Source organism: Lactuca virosa, chromosome 5 (genome assembly GCF_052849685.1).
Source record: "Lactuca virosa cultivar CGN04683 chromosome 5, Lactuca_virosa_CGN04683_v6, whole genome shotgun sequence".
NCBI classification, from domain to species: domain Eukaryota; kingdom Viridiplantae; phylum Streptophyta; class Magnoliopsida; order Asterales; family Asteraceae; genus Lactuca; species Lactuca virosa.
In genome coordinates, this window is record NC_136430.1 from 364,019,010 (window position 1) to 364,027,439 (window position 8,430).

Consider the following 8,430-nt stretch of genomic DNA (forward strand, 5'->3'; position numbering starts at 1 on the left):
CTCAACACAAAAATAGCCTCATTGGTAGTTTAAGGTGGGATAGTTGGTGAAGTTATCTCCTTTCTTACTATCTCTTTTTTCCGTTTCAATATATTGTTTGTCCTTCTAAAAAAACTTTTTTTCATAAGTGATTCATTTATGCTTTTTTATTCCTTTAAAAAAATATATAATTTGATTTTTATACGTCGTTTTAAATGATGGAAGATAATTATGATTACTAATATAAACGGGATTTTTTAAGTGATGAATCAAAAACATAAATAATAATATTTATAATATTTATCCGAACCACACAAAATAATATTATTTATTAACTTTTTAATATGAATTATTGTGTTTAATATATTATACAATCGGGTCGATTTAGAGGGGTCGATGGGTACCCTTGATGAATTATTTATACCTACGGCTGTTAGGTATGGGCAACGTCCATAGACGTTTTTAGGAGAAAAAAGAAGGAAACGGCGTTTTTAGGATGTTGTGGTGGTAAAGAGAAGCAACGGACAGACTTATAACCCGCAAAAACGGTGAAAGGGGGCGATGTTTGTGCTGTCATAACGCGCAAAAACACCCCGCTGAACGTTGCCCATATCTAGTAGTCTTATATTCAAAACTTTGACCTCGAAATACATTACTTTTTAAAAAATGGAGATCTCCAAAAATATCCTAATATTTTAGAAAAAAATTTAGTAAATTCCTAAAGTTATTTTTTTTAACAGAAAAGTTCCGACTTTTTAACTTTTTGAATAGAAAAGCCCAAGAACCCGATTAATTTATTCACTTTAGTCCGTTTTAACCTGTTCAGCAGGTCATGAGATCAAATAGTTAATGTTTCCAAAATAACGTGACTTTTCTGTAGATTTCGTCAAAACTTGTATATAATGTATAAACGTATTTTTTACGTATTTATATCTGTTTTTAAGTATTTTGTATTTTTTAAGCTTTTATATGTATATGTTTACGTATTTATATGTATTTTTAAGTATTTTACATATGTATATGTATTTTTATGTGTTTTTTACGTATTACTTATTTTTATATGTATTTTTATGTATTTATGTATTTTTTAAGTTTTTATATAGATGTTTATGTATTTTTATGTATACCTATATTTTTTTTTACGTATTTATGTATTTTTATTTCAAGTTGTCTCTACCATTTCATCGAATTTGTAAAACTTATTTGAATATGTTTAGATAGTTTTCCTACATACCCACATATTTTAAGTTTTTTTTTTCCATTCGCTTATCTTGAAATTAAAAATCGAATGAGAAAAACTTAAAATATGTGGGTATGTAGGAAAACTATCTAGATATACTCGAAAAAGCTATGTGAATTCGATGAAATGGTGAAGACGACTTGAATTAAAAAATTATAAATACGTAAAAATAATATGATTATACATTTAAAATACATAAACATCTACATAAAAAACTAAAAAAATACATAAATACGTAAAAAAATATATATAAATATGTAATACATAAAAAACACATAAAATACATAAAAATATATAAAATACTTAAAAATACATATAAATATATAAAAAATACGTTTATACATTTAAAATACATAAACATCTATATAAAAAGCTTAAAAAAACATAAATACGTAAAATTAGATATACATACGTAATACATAAAAAAATAACACATAAAAATACAAAAAAAAATGTAAAATACTTAAAAATACATATAAATATGTAAAAAAATGCGTTTATACATTTAAAATACATATAAATATGTAAACATATACATATAAAAACTTTTAAAAAAATACAAAAATATATAAAAATAGATATAAATACGTTTATACATTGTTTACAAGTTTTAACGAAATTTGCCGAAAAGTCTCATTATTTTGGAAAAATTAATGATTTGCTCTCATGACCCGCTGAATAGGTTAAAAATGGCTAAAGTGAATAAATTAGCCGGTTTTTTGGACTTTTCTATGCAAAAAGTTAAAAATCGGGATTTTTCTGTTGAAAAATAAAATTTAAGACTTTATTAAAAAGTTTTCCAAATATTGAGATTTTTTTGAAAATTTCATAAAACTGATAAAAATGTAGTCTTCATCATATTACATAGCAAATTAGTTGTGTATTTTATTATTATTTTTCCCCATTTTTATTCATAAATAAGAAGATATATCTCATAAATACGATTACATATTTAAACATAAATATCAATATTCTATCAAACAAAATTGCGATTTGTTCAATATAATTTATATAAAAAACTTATAGTTATTTTTAATTATCACTAAAATATTACAAATTTTTTAATAGCGTTCTCTTTTTATTAAATAAAATATTAAAACGTGAGTGATTTTTACGGCAAAGAGTTTTTAATACCTATAATATTTTTTTAAGACAACTAAACTAGAACAAATGGCTAATATTCTGGCATTGTTACTGACCTACTATAGATGTAAGTAAATGTGGTTTCTAAAGTCTGTTTGATTATGGTTCTTATTAGAAAAATCATATAAAAGTCGATATATATGATTGACATATCAATTGGACAAAAAAGACGAGACATTATTCAAAATTTAAAACAAAAAAGAGAGAAGAAATAAAAAGCAAAAGGACGAAATACGTTATGAAGCAATTCCTGTGGGTCCAAATTATATATATGAATAAGCAATTTTGTGAATAAAATTAATTACTACTCTTGTCTTTTTATAACCGTGAATCATTTTTTAATTAAAAAATCAATTTTCCATTTTTAACTCGTTCAAGTGATTACCAATATATATATATATATATATATATATATATATATATATATATATATATATATATATATAAAATATATATTAAAGTTGTGAAAAGTTTTAACAGTAAACCTGAGACATTTTGACCAATTTTGGTCCCTTAAATTACATTTCCGGTCCTTCTATTTTTGTTTGTGTGTCACTTTACCGCTATAGATGACACTCCCGGTTTCTTCCTCACTTTACCATCGCTCGAAGGTCAGAAGATTCGTCAGCAACAACCGTCGGCTTCTTGCGTAGCCTTCCCAGTTCCCACCGCCTCTCTTATCAGGTTCGCCTCCATACACCTTTCCTTCCCCCTTTCTCTACAATCGACCGAGACCTTAGGAACGACAATTGTGAGGTAGTGTCACATGTTCTCATTCTGATTCTCCACTCACTGCCTCAACTGCAGGTAAACACTTTAATATAACACCGTACTACCGTCTCAGCGCCATATTACACCACCAGTTCCTTCCACCGCTTTCATTTTTGTTCCTCCTGCTTACTGAGCTGCGGCGCCACCGCCACCGCCACCAACTGAACCGATTCCCCCGGTGGAAGAGGATGACGAAGACGAGGAATATGAAGCGGAAGAAGAGGAGGAGGAGGAGGGTGACGAAGAAGAAACGGATAACAAAGACGGAATTATGATCGGCTTCAGGCGTAACATCCGGGAATGGAGTACACATCCACCTCTGCTTTGTACTCGATTAGGGAATTCGGTGGCAGTGTGAGGGCGTCGCCGGCCAGTGGCAGTGTCAGGAAGTGAGGTGATGGCTGAGGTTTGCTCAAAGGGTTCATCAGGAGCTAAGAAAATCAAACCGTATGTTGATTTTGGTGAGTTTGTTGTTCGTCTATATCCCTATATCGTAATATTTTGTGTTCGTACAAAAGGAAATGATATTCAAAGAACAAATTGAATGTCGATTACTATGGATTAGGGTTTACTTCAATTTGGGGTTACATTTGAAAGGCGATTCTATATGAATGGAGGTCCAGAACAGATTTAATTCTCTGAATATCATCCATCGATCTACATGAAAATCAGAAGACAACCCAAGAAAACGATGAAATCGGTAACTACTGAAGCTGATATGGCAAAAAGAAAAACTTTTGTATCAATTATTCATTTATTTATTTTCATTATTGATGCATCAGTTATTCATTTTGGAGCTCTTGATATAGAGGTTGGAAGCAATGGTTTTTGCCATATCTCAGGTTACATATTTTTCTAACATTAGTTTAACTAAAATTAGGAAATATAAATTTCATAATTTGATTTTAAGGAATTAATTCATCTTATATAAAAATTGGTCCAGGGCTGATGAATCTTTCACATCACAGATTCTAGACTTTCAACTCTTACAATTAAGAAAAAAAAAAACTTTTATCGCCCTAAAATTGGAAAAAGGGTAAATTGTTTGTAAAGTGTAATAGCAAGTGTTATTTGTTGGATGAATGCAGGTCGGACCGTAGTGAATCATTTATATCTCTTTTGTGCTAGAATTACATCAACAGCTACAACAAAGAGAGGAGACAACAACCAACCTTGGATGCTAAATCCGGAAAGGTAACACAAATCTGCAACCGGAAGAGGACTTCCTTTTACTACACAATACACATCATCGTTTCAGATCAATTATAAGAAAAAAGAATTACTGAAACAAGTACAAAGCAGGGGTAAAATAGTCCAAGAACATCCAAAAAACAACTGGAAGGGTAGAGCTGCTGAAACTGGAAGCGGAGCTCTTATTTCTTCACGTTTCTACACTTTTTGTTCTTGATGAATAGTTATGAAAGGTAATAAGAACTCTCTTTCAAACTTGTATTCAGAGAACACAGACATAAAGTTTGATTTTCGTCAGTGTTTCTTCCGAATTTTGGTATGTTTCTTTGTTGGATAATGGTTAATGACGGTCCATTATAAGGTTTTGATGTATATTTTTTGATAGGTTTGGGTTCATAATCTCTTTCAGGTATTAGAATTTGACCATTTAGATTTAGTTCTATTCAAACAATTTGTTATTATTTGTAATTGTATTTTGTTTTGCATGCCAGCTGTTTCATGAAGCGTCCGAGTCAACCAAATCTGTAAAATGAAGTTCTTTTAATAGAAGAGGGGATTAGGAGAGCCAATGTGCTTGATGAAGTCATGAAAATAGTGATAAAGAAGATTACATTTCCCTGAAATATTTTTAAAACCATATATTTGTTAAAATTAATGTAAATAGTTTTCTTTAGCCGTAGCCTGAACTTCATTGAAAAGAGAAGATATTAGTCACACTGATTTTCATGTGAGAGTTATGATTATTCATTTTTTTGCTTTCCAGCTTAACAGAAATGCAAAATACACCCATGAATGTCCATTCAGAAATGCTTACTGCACTTGATCCACAAAAGAAAAAGGTAAATTCTTTATGAGAAATGTCTAAATTGCCATTTTCTCTCAATATTGACTCTTTGTTCTTTATTGGAACCACGGATTTTGGAAAAACCTTATTGGAGACCTGGTAGAATTTTGTGTTGTATTTTCTACAACAATTTTTAAATGAAACTTGAAGGAGGATTACAATCTTTATGTAATATCTGCACACAACAGTTCACTCATCCCTTGAAACACATTACTATACTTCCAAGTGCTTTTGCATGTTGAGTAATTCCGTTAATGCTTACATTTCTTTATATAGCTTCCGGTTTTCAGTTGCAAAGAATAGTAACATACTTTACTGTGACTTCCAATTCAGCCTACGTACTATAGTTTCACACAAAAGTGACACCTTCCAACCCCCGCAACGCGGGGGAAACCCTTCTAGTTTGTAATAAGATAATTTACTATCATGCTAATATTATTTTTAAAGTAAATGAGATGTTCATTATATATTGAAATTTGCGCTTCGAGTCTACTTTCAAAAATTTAGCATGGTTTTTAATTTTATGCATCAAATAGACTACACACTAACGAAAAACAAGTAAAATAACTATCTATTATCGTTTTTTTTTATCATTTTATTATTTTCTAGTTTTATTAAATATTTTTAAATATTAAGGGATCCACTTTCCCACCTCACCCTACTGCAACCATATCCGACCAAGAGCTCTACTCCATGGCTGTCTTCTCTGTCTAGTTTCCGGCCACCATCTTCGACCATCCTATCTTCTCACTAATCTTTTGTCTATTGACAGGGATGAAAACTCAATATCAAATCCTGATTTTGTGCCTATACCATACCATAACCAATACCAAATTTAAACATATGAGACGGTACTAGGTACTCTAAAATCATGAAATTTAGGATTTGGTACCGTTGATACCGGTGTTAGTACCAAAAATCGATATCATTCCTAGTATCGATATCGATAATGTTAGTGCGGTTCGGTACTTGATATCACCTTTTACTAATTTTGGTATTCGAGATTCTCGGGTCAGTACCGGTTTCATCCATGCTCATCCATATATGTTAGTATACTAATGGGTGTACATCCCACATTGGATTGAAATGTGATGGAAACCCTAATGCAAAGTTGACCAAAAACAAGATGGACAAGCATCCCAAATAAACTGTCAGCCCACCTAGCCTCGACGCAATAATATGGTCAACCTCAACCGAATAGACTTTTAGGCTTGTATTGTTTGTCTCCTCAACCCACAATGGGGTAACCCAACGAAAAGAGCTATGACTCGTCACCACCCTTAGCCCAATAAGCGATGGTTGCCAGCAAATTAGAAACAGACACAAACGATGATGCTTGGTCATGGTGTTTTTCCAACCCAGTTTTTGAGGCAATCCTTTTATTTATTTTACTATTGTGATTGATTTATATCTATTTTATTTTTCGAAGTTGTCTCTTGATAACTCAAAAAATAATTTTATAGAATCGGTTCGAGCAAGACATTTCTTTTAATTGTTAAATTATACCACAATTTTTTCTTTTAAAATGTAATAAAAAATACTTTTAGAATTTAAAATTGTTTTAAAATGGATTGACATACAACATTCTATACATGAGATTTGTTTTCAACACTAATTGTAAAAGAAATAATACAAAACCAAACACCCTAAATTTAAATATTGTTATTAAAAAAAGTTGAAACAACTTGTATGTATATTTTAGGAATGGTTAGACCTGACCATATGTCACCCCAAGATGAATATCTTGTTGGATTAGGTGTCTAAGCCCATAACTATTTTTGGTATGTACTTGATTTGATTATGAGCATGGTCCTTTTGGGTTGCCTTCACTCATGCAACTTGATAGGATGACAAGTGGAGAGAGAGTAGGATTTATTATGTAGATAATAAATTAGTACTCAGAATGATTTTATTAATATGTTATATGATTAATATATTATTTGGAAATCATATTATTAATTAGTAATTAATCTAGTATTAATTTTGGGATTAAAGGAACCGATTAATAATGGAGGGACTGATTATGTAAATCAGTAATAATTATAGTTTGGGCTAATGGACCTTATTGATATGGGGTGGACGAAAATCTATGGAAAGCCCATAGATTTTTCGTCCAAGGCCCTGTCATATGGGGGTTCATGGATTGCTTAAGGCCTAAGCAAGGGAATTCGGGTTTCCACCTAAAAACCCTAATCACCTCAACTGTAACACCGTAAATTTCAAAACAATTTTCGCTTTTAAAATATAAAAATATTCTCGAATTCCAATGTATCACATATCAAATCCATAAAAACACATCCCAAGATCATAATATATAAAACTCCAATAGTGTGTACTGATCATGCCGGCGCCTTCCCGCGATCCTCACTGGTACCTGAAACACATAACACAAAACACTGTAAGCGTAAATGCTTAGTGAGTTTCCCAAAATATCACACACAACACGTATTAGCCACTCAAGGCTATAACTCTGTTTGACCCTCTGGTCAATATATCTCAGTGGGACCCTCCAGTCCCATAACTCTGCGGGCCCTCTGGCCCTAACTCTGTGGACCTTCCGGTCCTAACTCTATAAACTCTGAACATACATAGCATAAATCACATAAAAATCACATCATGCAAAAGCATACAAAATACTCTGTCACATAACTCTAATTACCACCCTAGGTAAAGTATAGTGAGAAGACTCACCTCGAGTAACTCGGTAAACCTCGAACTCTGAAATACTGCACTAGCCTTCACCTAATCACATAAATAAATTCTCTAATTAATACAACTTCTAAAGGCTAGGCCAAATCCTCTCTATAAGTTCTCTAAGAGGGGTAAAAGACCATTCTGCCCCTCTAATGGCTCATAAGTCCAAACACTGACTAATCCCTAAAAGTCAATAGAATTCAACAGTCAACATTGACCAGACTCGCCGAGTGCACTAGAGTGAATCGGCGAGTACATGCCTGCCTCATCGTCCCTGGTCCTCACTTGACTCACTGAGTCAACCCTATACTCCCCGGGTCGTTACAGATCGCGAATCACGGGGCAACCCGACTTGACTCGTCGAGTCCCTTATGGACTCGGCGAGTTCCTCCCATGAAAACTCTCAAAAGATCTCTTGAGGTCAGATCTGCTTCACCAAACAGTAGATCCATCCTTCTAACATTCAAAAGTCACGTAAAGGTGCAACCTTTACTTGCATGCAACCCATATGAAGCCTCAAATGGAGAAATATCACTAGAAATGGCAACCTAGTCTCCAATTGCTTATT

The 8,430-nt window shown here is 32.1% G+C and overlaps 1 long non-coding RNA gene across 2 annotated transcripts; it reads left to right on the forward strand.

Moving 5' to 3' along the window:
• Nucleotides 1–2,961: 2,961 nt before the first annotated feature.
• Nucleotides 2,962–4,987, forward strand: LOC145117095 (uncharacterized). Of its 2 annotated transcripts, XR_013712488.1 has the most exons (7): nt 2,962–3,046; nt 3,170–3,594; nt 3,699–3,833; nt 3,916–3,975; nt 4,222–4,327; nt 4,436–4,733; nt 4,816–4,987. It is a non-coding gene; the product is annotated as an uncharacterized LOC145117095 (long non-coding RNA). The 2 variants fall into 2 exon arrangements; XR_013712487.1 differs by having other exon boundaries at nt 3,170–3,833.
• The last annotated feature ends 3,443 nt before the right edge of the window (nt 4,988–8,430 follow it).